This window comes from Epargyreus clarus, unplaced genomic scaffold (assembly GCF_041222505.1).
Source record: "Epargyreus clarus isolate Ecla_fem2 unplaced genomic scaffold, WU_Ecla_fem_2.2 ptg000009l, whole genome shotgun sequence".
NCBI lineage: Eukaryota > Metazoa > Arthropoda > Insecta > Lepidoptera > Hesperiidae > Epargyreus > Epargyreus clarus.
In genome coordinates, this window is record NW_027332217.1 from 13575488 (window position 1) to 13596770 (window position 21283).

Below are 21283 nucleotides of genomic sequence, written 5' to 3' on the forward strand. Positions count from 1 at the left end.
AATAATTGATTTACAAATTATAAATTTAATTTATAATAATTATAATGTATCATAACGATATTATAAATAAATATAAAAATATACATGGAAATGCTGGCAAGATTACCTCATTGGTTTGCGAGGCAATGTTCTTCTAAATTGTTTAAGTGTACATTTTCATAACCTGTCTGAAATGGACTAATTTTTACAGGGTTTCCGCGCAATGGTAAAGGACTTCTTATACATGACGTTGCTTTCCATCCTGCTTGCAAAGGTCTTGTAAAAAGCCAAAAGACATGGTCGTTGAAGCTTATTGTATATCTTCTTTCGCAACTTGCTCGTAACTAGACTTGTAAATTATAATAATAACTGACAAATCGTTCTAGTTCTTTACTTTATCTTAATTTCGTTAATATATTTATTTTAATTCATAAGTACGTAGGTAAATTTTACTTTTGTCATTATAAACCTAAAATATATTCGTACCTAAATAATATCTCAAGTTAGGGACATTAGGCACATCCCTAATCCAGTCGATGACGTTACTTGTCATCAGTTATTGATTTTACATATTATCGATCTTTACGATCGCCCATCCCTACTCCAGTAACGTCATTTTTTGCATAAAATCGTCGATACGTACCGATAATGAGGTTACGAAACAGCAGTTTCTGACGGTATTTGCACACAGTTATGCCAATTTGTTGGGAATTAGTGGCCCGTGCTGTATGCTAATGCTATGATATACTCATATGTTTGATGTCAATAAATAAACGGAACTGACAAGAGTTATTAATAAAACTATTTGTTTTTTTCTATAGAAAAAGGTAACCAATTTCAAATCGGTCTGTTTTAGTAAATAAATAAAAATAAATCTGTTCGCAAAATTAAGCTTAAGACATTACCTTGAAGTCAACATTTTTTTAATGTCTAATAGTGTAGTTAAAAATATTTATATAAGTTGCATGAAAATGAAGCAATATAATAAAAATGTTGTGTGTATATCTACCTCACCACACCATTCAAACCAGAACACAGCAATGTTTGACGCTAATCGACTCTACCATCTTTTGAGTTTAAAAAGATCATGCTTATCCATAGATACCCATAGATACATGCATGTACCGATAGATATATCTATATTGGCACCTGAATCAATTATTTTAATACAATAAATAGGTACATAATCTTATTTAAACATAAGAAAACTACAAAATCAATTTTTCCATTTACAAGATTCGCTTGATTATATATTTCAAACAAACGAAAAACGAAACAAACACCTACTTAATTATTTAAGTAAGCTTTTGCATGCGTCAATAAAATGTTAGTTACAGATAGACACGTTAATTTGAACTATTTATGTAGATAACCAGTTCTTAAATACACCCACTTAAGTCATAATTATTAGAAATTAAAAGCTCCATATAAGGTTTAATAAAGTTAATCAACCAATCAGGATTTGAGAGCTTTGGACATGTTAAGTATTAATTGATGTATCCGTAAGGTTCTCATGGAATTCACTTTCTGTTAGTAGTCACATTTAATTCGCGAAAGGAAAACTTTCATAGAAAAGCTCTAAAGTACAACGTCAAGTGGACGTGATAAGTGGGCTTGAAGGTGGTAAAACCCTTTGTGGTTCGACTCCGGCGGCACAACCGCCATAGCTTTTCTGCCTTATGAGAGCAGTGTTAAGCGCTGCTGTGTTGTGGTTTGAATGGTAAGGGAGACATACTTTTCCGAGACGTTCCCGCTTAGTCCTCAGGGTTAGCGACGCATCTGTGGCCGACCTCAGGTAGCAATATCTAATCCTTTCTTGGGTTGATTACAGATGTCCATGGGCGGCAGTAGCCACTTACCATCAGGTGGAGTGCATGCACGTCTGCTATTCCTGTGCTATAAAAAAATACTCATTTCCAACAATAAATTAATAAAAAATAATAGATTTCAAGTGATAGGTAGATAAATCATAGATCTGAATATCGATTTCGAAGCCTATGTTAGTTTACTGATTAAGAATTCAAGTAAACACGTCAAGTTACTTTCTAAGTTAGCCATGACCTACGAGCATGTGTTCTTGAAGCTCACATGTGAATTTCTGAAAACTTCACGTTGGAATGAAGTCATGATTCACTTGTTTATCAAGATTCACCAATACGGGGTGTATTGGTAAGCCCTACAAGGAATTATTACATTTTTCGTCACAACATCTAATATTTGCGATTGCTCTTTAGGATTCCGTTCCCAAAAACTGGTAAAAACTGTACAGTGTACGGGTAAAATTCCTGAATGTGAACCCTGCCCATTAAAGCACCGTTGTTTGTCCGTGTGTCACAGTACGAAAACTGCTGAAAAATAATTTTTTTGCGCTTTATTTTGAACTTCACGGAACGCTACCATTAAAGCTCCGCTGTTAGTCCATCTGTCATTTCGAAAATGGCTGAAAAAGAGGTTTCTTATGTCTTTTATTTAGAATTTATGTATTTTTAGTATTTGTTGCTATAGCGGCCATAAATGTCATGTGTCTATCCATTGCGGCACAAGATATAGTCTTGTACAGAAGGACGGACCACGGAGACTCAATAATAGGTTCTCGTTTTCAAAATTTACGTACCGAACCCTGATGAGTCAATTACACATTATTTTATAGTACAGACCAGAGACTTAGAATTTTTTAACATTCTATATCTATGGTACAGACTACAGATATTTTTTGACCCAAAAAGACATACTACTATAGAGTACACTAAAATAATATTAGATAAAGATTCCTACGCAACAGACGTGATATGCTTTTTAGCGAGTACATGTGGATTTCTACGTATCAGCTACGTAATTCTGATGCTGATAATTATAATAGTCACGGTCGGTTTATTATAACTTGTTTCAGTAGGGAATGTTATTCAAAATGACGGTTTTGTATGCTACTCGCTCTAACGTTATGTTCATATAGCTCTATATCAAGATGAATGAAATTATGAAGATGAGTCAACTAGATATGCCACTATTTCTGACAATCTTCATGAAACAAGTTATACTTAAAACTGAAGATGGTAGAATCCTCTATATTTCGACTCCGGCGACACCACCGCTACACCTGTTTCTGCCTAATAACAACAATGTCAAACACTGTTGTGTTCCGGTTTCAAAGGTGAGGTAAAGGAGATATACTTATCCGACGCATTCTAACTTAGTGTTCAAGAGTAACAACGCATCTAGCCAACCTGAGACAGGACTGTAATCTTATCAGAGGTTAGTAACAGATGTCCATGAGCAGTAGCCTCTTAAGCTGGACTATATGGTGGTTTGCTACTGCAGTATAAAAAATCCAAGGTATTTTGCGCCAGAACCAACCCCACCCAGCCCTAAAAAGGTTTAAAACCTGATGTAACACATACATCGAATGGAGTTACGTGACAGAGAAACTTACTTTCAACTGAACCGTTCATCACTTCACAAGTCAAGTCAACGACCAGGTGTTAGGTTTCAGTTGGAGAAGCTATACGTTAGCCGTGATACTAGGTACGTCACTGTTGTTACGTAGTACGTAATATAAGAATGAAGATCTTTTATTCAGTTCTATGCTTATAGAAGCTATGACGACGAATATATAAGAAGAAGGAAGGTATGAAATAAATTAAGCTAATGGTGGTATAAAGCTATGACGACGAATATATAAGAAGAAGGAAGGTATGTATAAATTAAGCTAATGGTGGTATAACCTTTCGTATAACCTTCTAATCTATTTTTTTTATTATTATTTTATCTAAAATCATATTTAAATTTGGTTTATTCAAAATTAATTAACATTGTTTTTTTTTTCGAATATTAACAAAATACCATCGCTTTGGATAGTGGTTCGTTATGGAGAGGAAGTGGCGAAGGAAACTCCGTATGTGCGCAATTTAAAATCTTTTAAAAGTATGTACTCGTTTTATATAATGTTATGAGATGAATTGCTTAATAGTTTGTTTGTACGGGATGATGTGTTCGCCCAGCGAAAAATTCCCACTTTAATTTAAAAATAAATAAATAAACCTTTCGTGGTTCTACCTATTTTTGTTATACAGCTGTGTTGAGCGCTACTTAATTCTGGGATGATACTTTTTTTTAAAATATAGGAGTAGCAGACGAGCATACAGTCCACCTGATGGTAAGTGGCTACTGCCGCTCATGGACATTTGTAATCAACCCCAAATAGGATTACATATTCCTACCTGAGGTCGGCCACAGATGCGCCGCTACCCCTGAGGACTAAGCTGGAACGCCTCGGAAAAGTCTGTCTCCCTTACCACATCCCTCAAACCGGAACACAGCAGCGCCTAACACTGCTGTTATTAGGTAGAAATAGGTGTGGCGGTGGTGCCGCCGGAGACGAAACACAAAGAGTTCTACCACCTTCGACTTATTCGTCAGATACCGAAGATTTGTCCACATAGGATTTCTCTAGAACAAAATCCCATCTGATGGACGACAATGACTACTTACTATCAGATTAACTACGCTTTATAAGCTACTTCTATATAAATAAAAAATACACTAAATACCTATTTACAACCTAACTAAAACAGTAACAAGGAACATTTTAATATCAGTTCCACCTTGCACCGACATTGTAACTTTACCACAATTATACACCAATTAAAAATTACTTAACAAACGACCTCTAGCGTACAAAATAGTAATTTAGCAAATATCAATAAAATAGGAAACCAATCGTTCTATAATATAATTAATTGTCGATTTCTAAACGCAAGGCGAGGCCGCTACAAACGGCTCTTAGCACGCGATAAAAAGTAGACTTTAGACACAGACTTAGACACAAAGCCTAAATAGAGTATCATATAAAGCGGGTCTGAGGTTTAAATCTAAAATAGGTACAGAAGATTTAAAACAAAAAACACGCTTTCTCAGACACAGGACAGAAATCTAAATTCATCATTCAAAAATCTGTCTGACCGGGGATCGAACCAGGAACCCCTGCGCGTTCGACTAGTATAGGTATGTCTATATGGAGCTGATTACTATAGAGTATAGATTTCTTTGGGCGACATCACGTTGGCTGCATTTTTACTTGCTACGAGTACTTCTCGCCCAAGAAATAAGCTCAGAAAAATATAATTATCAAAATAATTCATAGACAAAACTTTCAGTAATCAGTAATACTGATTACTGATTACAAAACTTTCTCACCAATTATATCGATAAGTATCAATATTTTAAATTTTAATGTATCGATAAAAAGCTCAAACTGTTAAGAAATATAGTTTTCAAGTTATAGTTTGAGAAAGTTACCACAATGTTGTTCATATAAGTAAAGTCTAGTTACTTTTTATAGTCATATCAGTTCTTATCATAACATAAGGAACAGACCATATTTCTAAACGGTTTAATTACGAGTATTTTGAAATTAACCGTAAAACTCAACTATCAAAAATTAAAACATTTCGTCCAAATTATTTTGTTAAAATTGGATTCTACGCGAATTTTCGGACCTGATGAAATAAGTTAATCCAATTTGAGCTCAAACTTTCGATAACATTTTTTTTTAGTATTCGTTTATATAAGAACCACCTGACTTGGTTATTTTTAGGGTTCCGTAGGGTACCTAATCCGTACCCATAGGTAAAAACAGAGCCTTATTAGGTACTAATCATCCACTGTATGTCCGTATGTCACAGGGTTCTACTTCTTGAACGATAACTTAGACACTTGAGATTTTTACAGAGTACCTGTGTATAATGGTGGTCGCTATAACAACAAATACTCAAAACAAAAAAGCTTCAAAATAACGGGGTCGCTATACAAAAAACAGCTAGTCTTCGGCGTTTTTCGCTTTATTAGTTCGTAATAGGAAGACAGCTTAGTCCTCAGGGGTAGCGGCGCATCTGTGGCCGACCTTAGGTAGGAATATCTAATCCTATCTGGGGTTGATTACAGATGTCCATGGGCGGCAGTAGCCACTTATCATCAGGTGGACTGCATGCTCGTCTGCTACTTCTATATTATAAAAAAAAACTTCCACGGCTGCTATGATAAGACATACTAAAATAAAAATTAAATATAAACATAGAGGTACGGAACCGTCCACACGTGAGTACGACTCGCACTTTCCCATTTTTTTAGCATTGCTCGCGTTCCAACAACGCAATACATTTTGTTCGTATAAAAACCTGAAGATTATCAAGAATCGATTGACCCAATGAGCACGCGCGTAAAAACTTGTGTTTCTTTATAGTGCGGGTTCGATAAACGTTGCTCGATATACCGGCCATTGACCCTGGAACTAAGAGCAATTATGATTACTTATGAAATATAGAACATTTTCGAATCAATTAAACTTGGTACATCATCTTAAACAGCGCAAGTTTATTAATAGCCAAAAAAGTTAAGGAAATAGTGACAACTTTTACTGACAGTAAAGTAAATTTTGGGTAATGAATAGTTATAAACCTATTATGCCCCACTGTTGGACACAAGCCTCATCCCACAAGTGAGCCTGGAGTGTACAGCATCAAGTTACTGAAATAAGAACTAAGTAAATGAATATGGTACAGTACCCTCACCATGAGTTTTTAAGTTTTCACAAATATGACTGTTTTGGTATTGTGACTCATGGTAAGGGTACAGTATATTGGTACGAGTTTGTCAAACAAGCCTCCAACAAGGTTGAATGATTGTTATTTAACGACAACACCGGCGAATTTTTGTTAAATTTAATAGTTAATATTTCTGAATCGAAGTCGGAACTGCAAGACTGATACAGTGGTCATTTTGCCACACAAATCGCCATTATTTTAATAATATGACGTTAGCAGATCCATATCCAAGAGGCCCTCATTACGCACTACCTATTCACTACGACAGTTAACTTCTTAGCCGCAAAACACACTTACGATATCCAATACAGAGCCGTCCTCAATCGATGAACACACAAACGCTTTGGATCTTTTATGAAATTGACGCAAACGAGTATATAACTACATAGTCCACACCAGCATGATTCTACTTTCAGTATGAGCGGACGAAAAAAAAACGCTTCTACACAGCCCCACACTAGGATTCCCTGTATCGTGGGTGCTATGGACACACACAGAGACAAATACACAAACACCCAGACCCAGAAACAGAAATCTAAATTCATCATTTAGAAATCTGGCCGGGGATCGAAACCGGGACCCTCTGCGCGTCAGACCGTCACGGTGACCACTCCGCCACGCGGGTCGAAGACTTAGCTACTTTCGGAAGATGCAGTAATCGAACTGAAGCGTTTGAACACCGATACTAGCTACTTTAGGACGCTTGAACCAACGACTGAACGCGAAAAATACAATGCAGGCATTAAGTTTGCCCTTCTGTACTTAAACTTTGTGTTAATTTTACAATAAATATATAAATAAATGCAACATTAATGCAGTTGCTAAAACGCGAATCGATTATGTCTACTACTACCGTAACCAAGTCAAGAGCATAAAAGTTTTACGTCATTACGTCTACAAATATGGTGCTACCACTGAACACGAGATTAAAAGTTCTCTTATAAAGTTTTTTTATGATATAGGAGTAGTAGGCGAGCATTCAGTCCACCTAATGGAAAGTGGGGACTGCCGCCCATGGACATCTATAATCAACCCCAGATGGGATTAAATTCCTACCTGAGGTCGGCCACAGATGCAACGCTACCACTGAAGACTACGCCGGAACACTTCGGAAAAGTATGTCTCCCTTACCACACTCTTCAAACCAGAAAAGTGGCGCTTAAAACTTTTGACAAAAATATGTGCAGCGGTGATGCTGCCGCAGTTCAATCACACACAATTCTATCTTTCCACCGATCTCGATATCGTAAAAACAAAGACAGTTATTCTTTCATTACAAGCATACATTACGACGTCCGAATAAGCCAAATGATCGTCAATGCGAATCGATTGCACCATCATCATTCCAATACTGGGGAGACCGGTTTCTAACGACGCTATCACACTCTTGATGAAGCGTTTTTTAGAAACAGGATGTGAACCATTAGAAACAAAACTTCTTTCCTTTTTCTCATAATGTATTTATCTGTAAGTAGCTGTACATTTAACTGTTCGTAAACCTGAATAAATGAAAAAAAAAAACGAAGAATTTTTTAAGACTTGCAATCCACCTGATGATGGTTCATGATGGTATGGCGGTGGTATGTCCCCAGTCGAACGATATAGTTTCTCATCTTACAAGATTTATGACATAGACATACTAAGGGTAGTTGGCAGTTACTCACCTTAGGTCCCTCAGGTTGAACCACAAATATTTCTACTACTTATCTTATATATTGCTAAAATGACAAAAATGATAATCGCTATGGTGTACTCGCTAAAACTCGCCCTATCGATCGAGGTTATGAGGTTAGAAACCCAGACCTCTAAGTTATGTGCGTATTAAAAATTAATTATTACTTGCTTTAACGGTGAAGGAAAACATGGTGTGGAAATTTGCATACCTCAGAGACCTTTTAAAAAAAATCTCACAGACGTGTGATTATGGCCTATTTCTTCTAAATTTGAGACACCACGTGCCCAGCAGTGGGACAGTAATGGGTTAACGACGTATTATTTGAAGGGTGTAGTAACAGCTTGCCCTTATTGCTACACTTACACGAGTCATCTCTATATGTGAACATAAGTGTATATATGCGCGATACACGTAACATAGCTGATGGACTGTCAGACGGTAGTGTGTAGGCAGCATCAAACAAGCGCGAGCCGGAGACGATCTGTCTAACGGAACCTCGTCTCATTGCTTTCAATGGATTGTGGAAATTAGATTTGCCGTGTACGCCATTATTGCTGTTACAAATACCTGAGTGACTGAGTATGTTTCTACTTCGGTAATAATTACTTTAATAGTTTACAATAAAACGTGTATTTGTACAGAGCTCTTGTATGAAATATGTTCATTTAGGGCTCCTTACCCAAAGGGAAAAACGGGACCGTATTAGTAAGACTCCGCTGTCTGTCCATCTGTCACAGAACTCTATCTCCTGAAGTATAATAGATTCATACTTGAAATTTTCAGAGAGTATGTATAATGGTGGCCGCTGTACCAACTAATATTAAAAATTTAAAAAAATGTAAATTTGGTAGTACGTAATCCTCGGTGTGCGAGTTCGACTCGCACTTGGCCATTTTTTTATAAAATTGAAGTAGCGACAGAACATGCAGTACTGTTTTGTTTCTGTCAATCTACATTAAATTTCAGATAAAATTTAATTCCTACTCTAAATATGCAGTGGTCTAAGGCAACATAAATTTACTAATTCTAATATTACATAACTAACTTTACTAACGGTTACCTAAAAGTTTACAATAACGTTAATTTATAGACATCTCACATAAGATTGTCTGACAATTATCTAACACAAAAACACACAAACAATCACGTGACACACGACACCGGCTGTATCATTCCACAAAACCTTATATAGCGAGCAATTCATTACACCTCATTCACAAGTCATTCATTCCATACAACAAACAATAACAATTAACACGGTGGTGGGGCGATGGTGACCTCGATGGTACTCTCCCACAAACATAACTGTTAATATCGGTACCATACACATTATTAAGATTTTCGACCTGTTTGCCCAGTTTCAATATTTGATCTTTTGAGCGAATTCAACTCTGACGAAATAAAATCTAATGGCAAAATATTATGCTTTGAAATTATATAAAATGAACGAGCTTTTGCCCGCAGCTTCGCTGGCGTTACAAAGTAATATTTTCATCCCCTTGTGTATCCCCTTGGGGGTAGAATTGATCAAAATCCTTTCTTAGCGGATGTCTACGTCACAACATCTATCTGCATGTCAAATTTCAGCCCGATCCGACCAGTGGTTTGGGCTGTGCGTTGATAGATCACTATGTCAGTCAGTCACTTTTGACTTATTGTATATATTTGGTACATGGATTGCAATTTACTCGATTAAAATACAAAAGAACGAAACGAAACGGATTGTAACAGAATGAAACGGAATGTATTTGAATTGAATTATTAATTCATTGTCATTTTTCTTCTATTTACTTGAATCAATATTTAATTTAATAAAATAACAGATATACTTATTTTTCCCTGACTTGAGAATATAATTTATCTTTAGCAGTACTATAACATTATGCGACATAATATTTTAATATGAAATGATACATTTTAATTCTAAATAGTTAGGTTTACTTAGTACATTTATTTTCACTCTAAAATGGAGCAGCAATTGTCATAATTGCGTTAATTGTATTCTTATCGAAAAGGGTAACACGTACTTGTTGGGGAAAAGTCCGCTCGGATAATGACGTCAGACGACCTCTGACCCAACTCCAATACCTACATGCCGTTTTGCCACTTGTATATGATAAAAAAATCCCATTGTACATTGTTATGTATAGCGAGTTGATAAGAGATTGTAATTTAAATAACAATGTATGTTTTTACTGCTTGGTATGGTGTAGCATGTAGTCATAGATTAGTAAAGATACTTCGCCGCCTTGAAATTGAATGAAGCCACAAACGGCTTATTATAGTAAGTTCTTTTTTTGAATTCTTGACAAATAAAAACATTTTTAAAGATAATTTACGAATAAATAACTAATACTGCGTAATTTACATAATAAATAAGTAATTTATAATAATAATTTCATATATTTTATGGTCATTTTAGCACGTAGACGTGGCAAAACTTTTTTACGCAACTATTTCAATTCTCAAAACTGGGTACATTTTCTTGTTAGGAGTGAGTAATCTTTACTAATCTATGAGTGTAGTAGATTAATTAAAACAATCGCAAGTATCGTATCAATGCATTGTTTTTGGCGCCAAGCACGATACTTTTGACGCGCTTGACAGACAGATTTTTTATACCCTTCTACCTAAATGTCGAATATAAAATAAAAATGATATATCTAAATGATTAATGGTTTATTACATTTCAATATACTTTATTATAAAATGATATTATTTGTACGAACCATAGATTAGTAAAGTTATCTCGCCGCCTTGAAATTGAATGAAGCCACAAACGGCTTATTTTAGTAAGTTCTTTTTTTGAATTCTTGAAATAAAAACATTTTTAGAGAAAGTTTACGAATAAATAACTAATACAGCGTAATTTACGTAATAAATAAATTATTATTTCAAATATTTTAGTGACATTTTAGCATGGCGACGTGGCAAAACTTTTTTACGCAACTATTTCAATTCTCAAAACTGGGTAAATTTTCTTGTTAGGAGTGAGTAATCTTTACTAATCTATGGTGCGAATACGACAAAATAATATGAAGGACGGCATTATTAATACCTTGTTTCATCTCCTGAAAAGAATTCAAAATGTCCCCTATAAAAAGTAACTGCATTGTTTTAAGATAAAAACTGTACGATCGTTATCTGCTGTTATCTCAATGCATGCTTATCTGAATTTAGTATGTTATCATAGTTTCTTAGCTCATGATAACATTACTTGCAATAAGTCGCTGTGGATGCCGTTTGACTTCGTTACAACCATCTTAGTCTTCATGACTGGCAACTAGTCTTGTGTAGTTCGCAAACGAACTAGTTCGGAAGAGCGATCCCACAGATGAACTACGCGAACTAGATCCCCGATTTTCCGCTCCATAGTTCGTTAGCTTCTAATTGAACAAGAAAAACATGGCGGTAACCAAACTAATGTTGTCATATTTTAGAAACAGATATTTTATATGAATCAATAGGTTTATCCTGTTTTTAGCGTTCAAACATTTTAGAGCATGCATTCCTTAATCCTATCACATAATCTACAAAATTCAAATTTACAAATTGATTCAAAAACAGCAGAACTTTCACTGTTTTAATTCATCTGTTCTTCAGTTCCCAACTGTTTGGTAAGAAGATGGGAGCAGATGAACTAAAAAAGCGAACTAGTTCGTTTAGAAGCCGCGAACTAGATTTCGCGATCCCAATTGCGAACTATTACAACCAAGACTAGTGGCAACGCATCTATGATCGGCTTCAGAAACTGTTCTATATGGAGTTGCTCATAGATATGTAGGGGTGGCTGCGACCATGTGGTAGCTAGCATCAGGTCGACTGCAAGCTTGTTTGCTCCAATCTTATAAAAAACCTATTGGAAAATATGGAACAGAATAATTGCTTTGTATAACTTGCGTAAAACTGCTAGTCTGCTCTGAATATAGAAATGGATCGCGTCGCCATATCAAGTACACTACGACTACACAAGCTCGCAACAACTTCAGAGCGGACTAGCGCTTGGCGCGGACTATTCTTGAAAACATACTCCACGTTTTCAGGATAATATACGCTGTTATTAAGGTTATTGTTTCCTTATCTATATTATAACGTGAAAATTAATTATTTTGACTGAAAATCGTTTTCAGTTTTAAACATTTATTTTTATTTTTAGTAGGCATGTAGGTAGGTATTTGCATTTGCATACTTTATTGGTAAAATTAACGTCAAAAGTATTTGAATTGTTTAACGTTGTTCAAGTTGTTTAACGGGCCTTGGGGCCCACCTACGACTATAACCGAAGTGATAGTTTCCTGAGATGTATGTATCAACTTAATTTTGGTCAGTCGTGAAGTCTGTTTCTAAATTGTTAGGAGTTTTGTACTATTATTTTAAAGATTTTCTTGCCTTCTAGAATTTTCAATTAACAATTAAACTGAAATTAAGCTGTGTGGTCAGAAATACTTAGGTATAGTATTTTTGTGTGGTACGAGTATCTTGCACCGATTCATAATAATCATTTGTATAAAGAACATCTCTTTACACATCATTGTCAATCAGCATTGCATTGATGAATGGAATGAAAACTATGTAAATGAAAACACTATTGATTGCATTTACAAGATTGACGATTGTGAAATGTTTTTCATACATTATTTTCTTTCTAAATACAAAGACACAAACGTACATACGAATTTATTTAAACCGAGTCTGGTATTTATTGACTTCTGTTAGATTACAATAGGGAACTATAGGGATAAAACCCTTCCCATTTTGAGATGACTCATAAGGGACAGCATAGGGTCGTTGATGATATTTTAATTTAATAGCAGCAAATGAAAATTCCACCTAATGACAACCACCGATAGTGGCCATTACAATATATGACACAAAACTAAATAGGTGCATCTGAGACCAGTCACAGATGCGTTGGTAACCCTGAAGACTAAGTTTGAACTTCTCATATTCTCGTCATCTCTACCATTTACCTGATAGATATGTACAATATAATATAATATTCTATAATGTATATGATTGTAGATAATTTTGTCACGAAATTGAAATCCAAGAACCTTAAAATGCTTACAGCTAAAAGTCTTACACCATAACAAGTGAGTACCAAACAAAAACATGCACCCAACGCAAGCCAAACCGAGCATCTATAATAAATTACTGTCATTCAGTCTGTCAGGCCGTTCATAAAGAACTTTCTACGCATTGAAACCACTATGTGGTCGGCCATACACTGGCTGATAATTGTGCTTTCATAACTTATCTGCTTTTACTCTGTGGTACAATGTACTCTATTTTGTCTATGGCTCGGTATTCAAATAGTGTTTATAAAGGTATGAGAAATACGGTAGTGCATTAACTCAGTTTGGTAATATTATTCTTATGAAAAAGCTATGAGCATTAAATGATTGTTCGAATGTATCGACTACTATTTAGACGCGTTTTAGAACAGATCTTTCACACCGTGCTCTGTTTTGATTTATTTTGGGTTAGTTCTAGAGATGTTTAAGAGCGTAATGACGACTTTGGTTGCGAATATACAAGCGACAAACCATACTGACATTACTGACAACCGCCGCCTACGATAAGCAGTTACAATCGACGACGGTCGCCAACGACCAAGCCGAACATCGCTGGTGATCATTGCTACGACCGAAGAACGACCACGATCAACCCTGGATCATAGATTAGTAATGATGACTCACTCCTAATAAGAAAATGTAACCAGTTTTGCCAATTGATATTGTCACTGTCCTCTATTTTCGTGTTCGAAAAATATTAAAAAAATGTACTTTTTAGATCATTTACGAATGAAACGATATTTCTCCGCACTTTTTCTTCGATTTCGTGTTTTTGCACCACTTAACTGCGTATGTCGGTATTGTTTCGCGAAAATTACATCATGACAGCCATTAAATGGCTGACAGAATTGTCAGCCGTTTATGCCATTTAATGGCTTCCTTCAATTACAAGGCGGTGAGATATCTATCGATCGACTATCAGTCGACAAGTGTTGCTACCTGTCTCCAGAAAACTACCACTACCCGTCATTGACCAACATGCATTTACGACAAACTATCGCTTGTGTGTCGCTCATTATCGCTCATGTGTGTCCCTTAACACCAGTTGGATTTCAAGTTCGTTTACTACTCCGATTACCAATAAAATTCTAATCAGAATACTCTATTTCCATCGCCAAAGTAGGTATCTGACACAAAACAATGTCAGCCACATCCCTTCACTAACCAGCCGACAAAGACCGGTAAATCGAGACGCAACAAACTCCGGATGAACCGTCATTATTCAATATGTCATCTATAAACGTTGTGTGTGGCGATAACAAATGAACTTTAAAATGACTTGCATCGGTAATGAAGGCTATTCTCTGACACTCAATGTTTATATTATGTCACTTATAAAATCGGATGGTTTGTGAAAGTTGTGTCAAAGTTTTTAACTTAAGTGTGTATAGTCCGCTCTGAAGTTGTTGCGAGCAAGTGTAGTCATAAAATTTGCTATGGTGACGCGATTCATTTCTATATTCAGAGCGGACTAGCAGTTTTACGCGGACTATGCCTAATACCTATATAATATGAAAGAATAAATAAAAAATGTAACTGAAAAAAAATGGAACAGATAAAACAAAAAAAATATGTAGGACGAATAGATAATATTTCAAAGTATGTAATTAAAACTTTTACTCTTATACAAAGTAAATAGTACAAAATCGTTATCTAAATAGCAATTACCAATAAGTGACCTCTATACCTTCTACAAAAATGAAAACTAATTAAATAATTAAGTACACAAATCTTCCACAGTAGTTGCCTTTGATAATGTTTATAAAAATAACAGCATTTTCACGTAATTCTTATATACCTTTCAACTGAAATTGTGTAATTCATTACGCAAATTACTTTTTTATGTAATAGGAGATAGCACAAGCACGTGCCTAAGACGTCACTATGTGTTACTAAATAATTGTTCAATTACATTTTTTAAATAAGGATATGTAAAATAATATTATATTTTTATAGAAATAGCGAATCAAAAGTTTTCGAAGCGAAATATTTTCGTAAATGACGGTATTACCTTTTTTAACCGACTTCAAAAAGGAGGTGGTTATCAATTCGGCCGGTATCTTTTTTTTCTATGTATGTACACGAATTACTCCGCCGTTAGTGGACCGATTTTAATCATTCTTCTTTTATTGTATAGAGACGAGCTGGAAATTGGTCCCATTTAAATATGGTTAGGATCCATCGATGGGTTCCGGGGAAAGTGAGAGGAACTCCTCCACCCATGTAAATATAATAGCCATAACTTCGCCGTTTATGAACCTATTTTAATGCCTTTAATTTCGTGTGTGGACAATTGCTACAAGTTGGTCCCATTTAAATATGACGAGGATCAGAGTGGCTTCTGGAGACAAAATATGTAACTGCTCAACCGATGGGTATAATTGAGTTTTGTTTGAAGATATTTGGTTTAGGTTCTAATGAAATTGCAAAACCAGTTTATCATTGACTATTTAAGGGTCTGGTAATGTGGATCGGAGTCAAAATATGTAACTACTCAACCGATGGGAATAATTGAGTTGTGTTTGAAGATAAATGGTGTAGGTTCTAATGAAATTGCAGAGCCAGTTCATCATTGACTATTTAAGGGTCTGTGAATGTGACTCGGAGACAAAATATGTAACTCCTCAACCGATGGAAATAATTGAGTTGTGTTTGAAGATATTTGGTGTAGGTTCTAATGAAATTTCAAAGCCAGTTCATCATTGACTACTTAGTTAGGTTAGGTTGGAACATATAAGACAATATAAAACTAAGCGAGCAGGGCGCGGCAGCGGCCTGCGAGCGGGCGGTTCCAATCAATGTAAACTCAGACCTTACCTACATTCATGATCACGTTTATACAATTTTATATTGTATTGATATAAATGTATGATTTTAGTATGCCATCACTAAAAAGGGTGAAAAAAAAATTTTAACAAAAAAATACAACCGACTTCTATGTCACTATAAAGTAAAAAATAATTGATATAAATGTTATAATTGAAATAATTATTATGTACGTACATATGTTAGTACATATTTCTGAAGTCGGCGCTCAATATATTTCGTTGGATAACGATGTAAACAGCATGTCTAATATGAGCGCCAACTTCAGAAATACGTACTAAACCAACATTTATTTCAATTATTTTTTACTTTATAGTGACATAGAAGTCGGTTGTATTTTTTTGTTAAAAATTTTTTTGCAATTAAAACTGAATGTCAGTGTTGTCTATGGACATTTGCAACACAACCGATTTGCAATTTGATTCGCTGGCTTTAAAAGAGAGCTATTTTATATACCTCTTGCAAATGTACATAATATTACATGAATTTAAATAAAATAAATTAATCGACAATAACGATTTGCGTCACGTTACGGTCATCATAACGTTCAATCCCTAGACAGTCAAACATGAAAATGGCAAAATATTGTAATATATTTTAATACTATAATCGTCTTTGCGTACATCCTAACACCTACGACACTATGATGAAAACCTTGTTGTTAATCTATAAAATATAATTTCAAAACATATTACATTGTAAGTTCACTCTCGAAGGTGCGGTTAAACTCGTAAAAGAGGCGATCATAACGCGGTAACGAAGATAAATTGAACGGCAGTTTGCAAACTTCAGTTCATGTACAATGCCCTAATTAAGGACCGCTGCCAATTTACGATTCCTTTGACGGTTGTAAATATGTATGTTGTGAAACAGTGCCTACACTACACTCGTATTGGGAATTTCGAAAGGTAGAGTCACGTTGTTGTACTAATTGTTGACTAGTAACAATTTGACGGGTCTTTTACCTCTGGAGACAAAATATACTACCAACTTCAGACGGGCTTTGCTTGACGCGCGTGTTGCTCAAACATGCGTCCCATCCACACATATGAATTAAATACAGACTCTACTCATGCGTGTGTGTAAGTAACAATAGGATGGAATTGGCATGCATGCATGATGGACGCGCGTATGAGCGTTAGCATGCGTGTCAGGGAAAACGCGCCCTTAAACGGTGTAGTCTATACTAATATTATAAAGAGGAAAACTTTGTTTGTTGAATGAATAGGCTCAAAAACTACTGGACCGATTTTAAAAATTCTTTCACCATTCGAAAGCTACATTATCTACGAGTAACATAGGCTATATTTTATATGAAATATATTTGATACATAGATTTTGAGGCGGTACAAAGTTTGCCGGGTTAGCTAGTACTAAATATATGAAAAAAATGTTATGACATATTAATTTCATATCATCTATTAAAACACTTATTTAAATTTTATTGTTATAAACCAATTTGATGCAATCATTTAATAAGATATGAAATAAATATATACTTATTTAAATTTCTTATCGAAGCAAGTTATAAGTATACCTTGTTTTGGTTTACTGATCATTAAATATTTAAATAAAAGTATTGAATTAATAAACTCAGGAATGTACTTCAAATGTACCATGGAGGTAAAATTATGTCCAAAAACCCATGCTTATCGTTTCCGGTGATTAATCGAACCCTCATTATTGGACAAGAGCGCTTATTGGGAAAAATTAAATATAATGACTGGTTAAAACTTAAAATATAACGATACACTACCTCGCCTACATGCGTGACGTGAGGTAATCATATGGCCAAGCCTTAAGGCCTATTTCGTAATTAAAAATAGTAAACAGTAATAATTTTTGTGTCATCACGTTTATTTGTAAAGTAATTTCGTTAATAAGTAGTCTGGTGTACTAAAATACCACTGTTTTCTGTGTTTCTACCGATTTTAAAATAGGTGAATAAGAGATGAATATTGAACATCATTATTCCCGCGAGGCTATTTTTTATATGAAATTGAAGTAACAACACAAATACAGATGCGTTAATGCAGTAACTAAACAGAAACTAAGTATATCCTCATATATCTTATACGAGGTAGAGTAGAGAACGTCTCTACCTTATCAAACGATTCAGACTTAGCACATAATTTATCGTATCAAAAATGACAGTACAGTAGAATCCCTTTTGATAAAGAACATTATTTGACCGTAACATTTATGAAGGCTTTCCTGTCTTCGTTTAGCCTCTATTTCAAACAAAGAACCACAATTTAATTGAGTTTTAGAAGAACCAATGAAAAAACAACCGGAAAGTTTTTTATTTGTGTAATAAAAGAAATTTACATTTTTTGAACATCGAATACATATTTTCTGAAATCAGAACACGTGTGATCGCACTTTACCGGTTATTTATTGGTCTCGTATAAACTTTCAATTTGTATTCTAGGTGCTTGCATTTACCATAAAACATTTGAAGAAATTATTTTTATAACTTGCATTCCAAGTATCCCGACGTTCAACATGTTTCGTTCAGAAACGATTATAATTCATAACATGCAATCTGTTGTTTTAAGTTTTTTTTAAGTCTTGGGAACAGTATTCAACGGTCAATCCCCTGCAGCCAGTGATGGCATAAAAAAATAAAAAACGTGTAATATTCAACCATAATTATAATGCGAGATTTTGGTGATTTTGAAAATTCTGTTGTCGTTTTTGAAACTGTGGCAATTATTGGCTGTTCTGTTACAAATATTACAGTTTACTTTTATTTTATTACTGATGTAGTAAGTAGTTTTAATTCATTTAGAAACGAATAGAATTTATTGCTCTACTTGTTACAAGGACAATTTATACGGTATTGTAAATATTTAGGCCGTCATTCAACAATTCGTTTGTGAGTACGTTTATTTTACTTTTGTTTTTTTTTGTTTATGGACGCGTCATTATTTTTCTTTTAATTTATTGTATAACAGTCCAAGATAATCAAAGTGAGTACTACTTACTATACCTAGCAAACCGCAAATTACTCAATTTGTGAGTGTGCCAATTCAATCACTTCATCTGCTTCACATTGCTGAAACAGCTTTCTCCACTAATGAGAGATAAACGTAAACAATAAAACAGGTACTTACAACGATAGAAAGTAAATCCGAAATACGAACACAGCAACGTTAGATCACGACTCAACGGTCACCGTTCACAGTCACAGTCTAATTGGAAAATTATTAAAATAAAAAAAATCACACAAAAAGTAAACAAAACACAAAAATAACTAAAAAGCACTTTAAAGTAAACGGAACGTTTTGACACTAATATTCCTGAACGTTATTTTCAAACGGAACGCGGGAGATTTGACAGCTCGGAATCCAAGATGGCACCGCGCGTGCGCACTCCGCGGCAACCCGGGTCGTTCTGTTTTCTGTCTTCTGTCTCTATCAAGCGGAGGCAAGTGCCGCGACGCGACCACACCGATGCATGATAATGTGACTGGGACACCTTTTTTATCTATTCTATGGCATTACGTTTTGAATACCGTAAACGATCAATTTGAAAATAGTGTGCCTGTTTGAAGAGGTCGGTGCATTGAACTAATAACGTAACATCACTATGACAAGCTTGGTATTTCCAAAGCGCCATACATCCGACTTTAACAATATACAACTAAGTCATAAATTAGTTTATGTTATTATTAAATTAATAAATGATTAATAGGTTTTAACGTCACATAGTGTAGCTTAATTAATCATAAAATAACGGATAATTACGAAATATACGTAGGCTTATGGTAAGTAACCATCGGACCCGTTTTATTAATGGCGATCGTGCTGTCCACCTGAAGTTAAATGATTAAAGTAATCTTGCGTTTACTATATAGAGCATAATTGTTATAGTGTCTAATTATGTATAATAACATTAATAACACATACATTTATAGACATTTAATTTATCAATAATATACGAGCGCTTGTTCCTCTTTTTATACGATTTCGCTTCAAACAGGTTGTTCTTATAAATACTGTACCATCGGAATTATCGTCGCTATAATGCAAGTAGCTATATATAAAAATAAATTAACCTATTTATTTTACTTTTTGGAATAAATTTACTTATTTTAAGTAGCTCAAATCAACTCTGTCAATATGTATGAAGATGCTAGAAAATGTCTTTTTATTTTAAATCTCGCCAATAGAACTACTATAATATTATTTTAATAACCGACTGTTAGTATATTAAGGAAAGCATATATAAGGATATGCTTTCCTTAATATAAAGTAGATTTAAATACGGGAGCGTAAGTATTGCTAATATACTACGAACGATACATAGAGATGACTTTTTGCCGGTCGAGTAGCACATGATGCCCTATCCACAACAAAGTTGCATGTAAAGGTATAACTGCCTATCTGGAATACGAATCGTGCTGTAAAAAGTTTACAGTCGTTTCACTAAACATGCTAATAAAAGTCTTAACTTAAATTATTCCGACAGCAACAGCTTGAGCATCGCCTTGCATTTGGAGTTTATTAAATTTCTCGATTAAGAGATACGCTTTATTATGATTTAAAAGCGTTCCAAAAATATAAATAATAAATATTTTATTTAATAATAAGGCAAGGGCTATTTTTTGTATAGAGTTTCTGATAGGAAGTATTTTCCTGCAATAAACTTTACATACTGAACTTTAGATAATGGAGTACAAATATACAATAAAGGGAAATGTACGTGTTTGCGACGTTTTGAAGAATTGCGGTTTAACACTGATGTTTTTAGACAAAAATCCGTGTGGCCGTAGTGCCTCCGTAGTGCTACTACAAAGTTAAAGTTGATCCATCGATGTTTTAAATGATAAAAAAATAATTAATTATAAGTTAAGAGTACTTGTAACATTAGTAACCTTTACATTTGCAAACAGTAACAATAAGCAGTATGTTTCAGCAAGTCAATATTTTGGTAAGCAAAGCGCTTTTGTAAGCGCTACAAAGCTATCTAAACTACCATCGCAGTAACATGTCTTAGGGCCGGTATCTGGACCACTGATCAACGTAACCGCTCTATGTTGCTCCTTATTTAGTACTTACCTTATGTATCATAGACATACGATTAATTGACAATTTGATGTAATTTACTCTTATAAAGCGTGATAT

The 21283-nt window shown here is 34.6% G+C and overlaps 1 protein-coding gene across 4 annotated transcripts in view; it reads right to left on the minus strand.

Moving 5' to 3' along the window:
- The window catches only part of Pif1A (PFTAIRE-interacting factor 1A), a 177948-nt gene that overhangs the window by 130365 nt on the left and 26300 nt on the right, over positions 1-21283 (minus strand). The window contains exon 1 of one of the 4 annotated variants that reach the window (XM_073076790.1): positions 19271-19553. The exons of the other annotated variants lie outside the window; for them this stretch is intronic. The gene's annotated coding sequence lies outside the window, so the exon portion shown is untranslated. Of the gene's footprint in view, positions 1-19270; positions 19554-21283 lie in introns of those variants that run through there. 4 annotated transcript variants of the gene reach the window in all.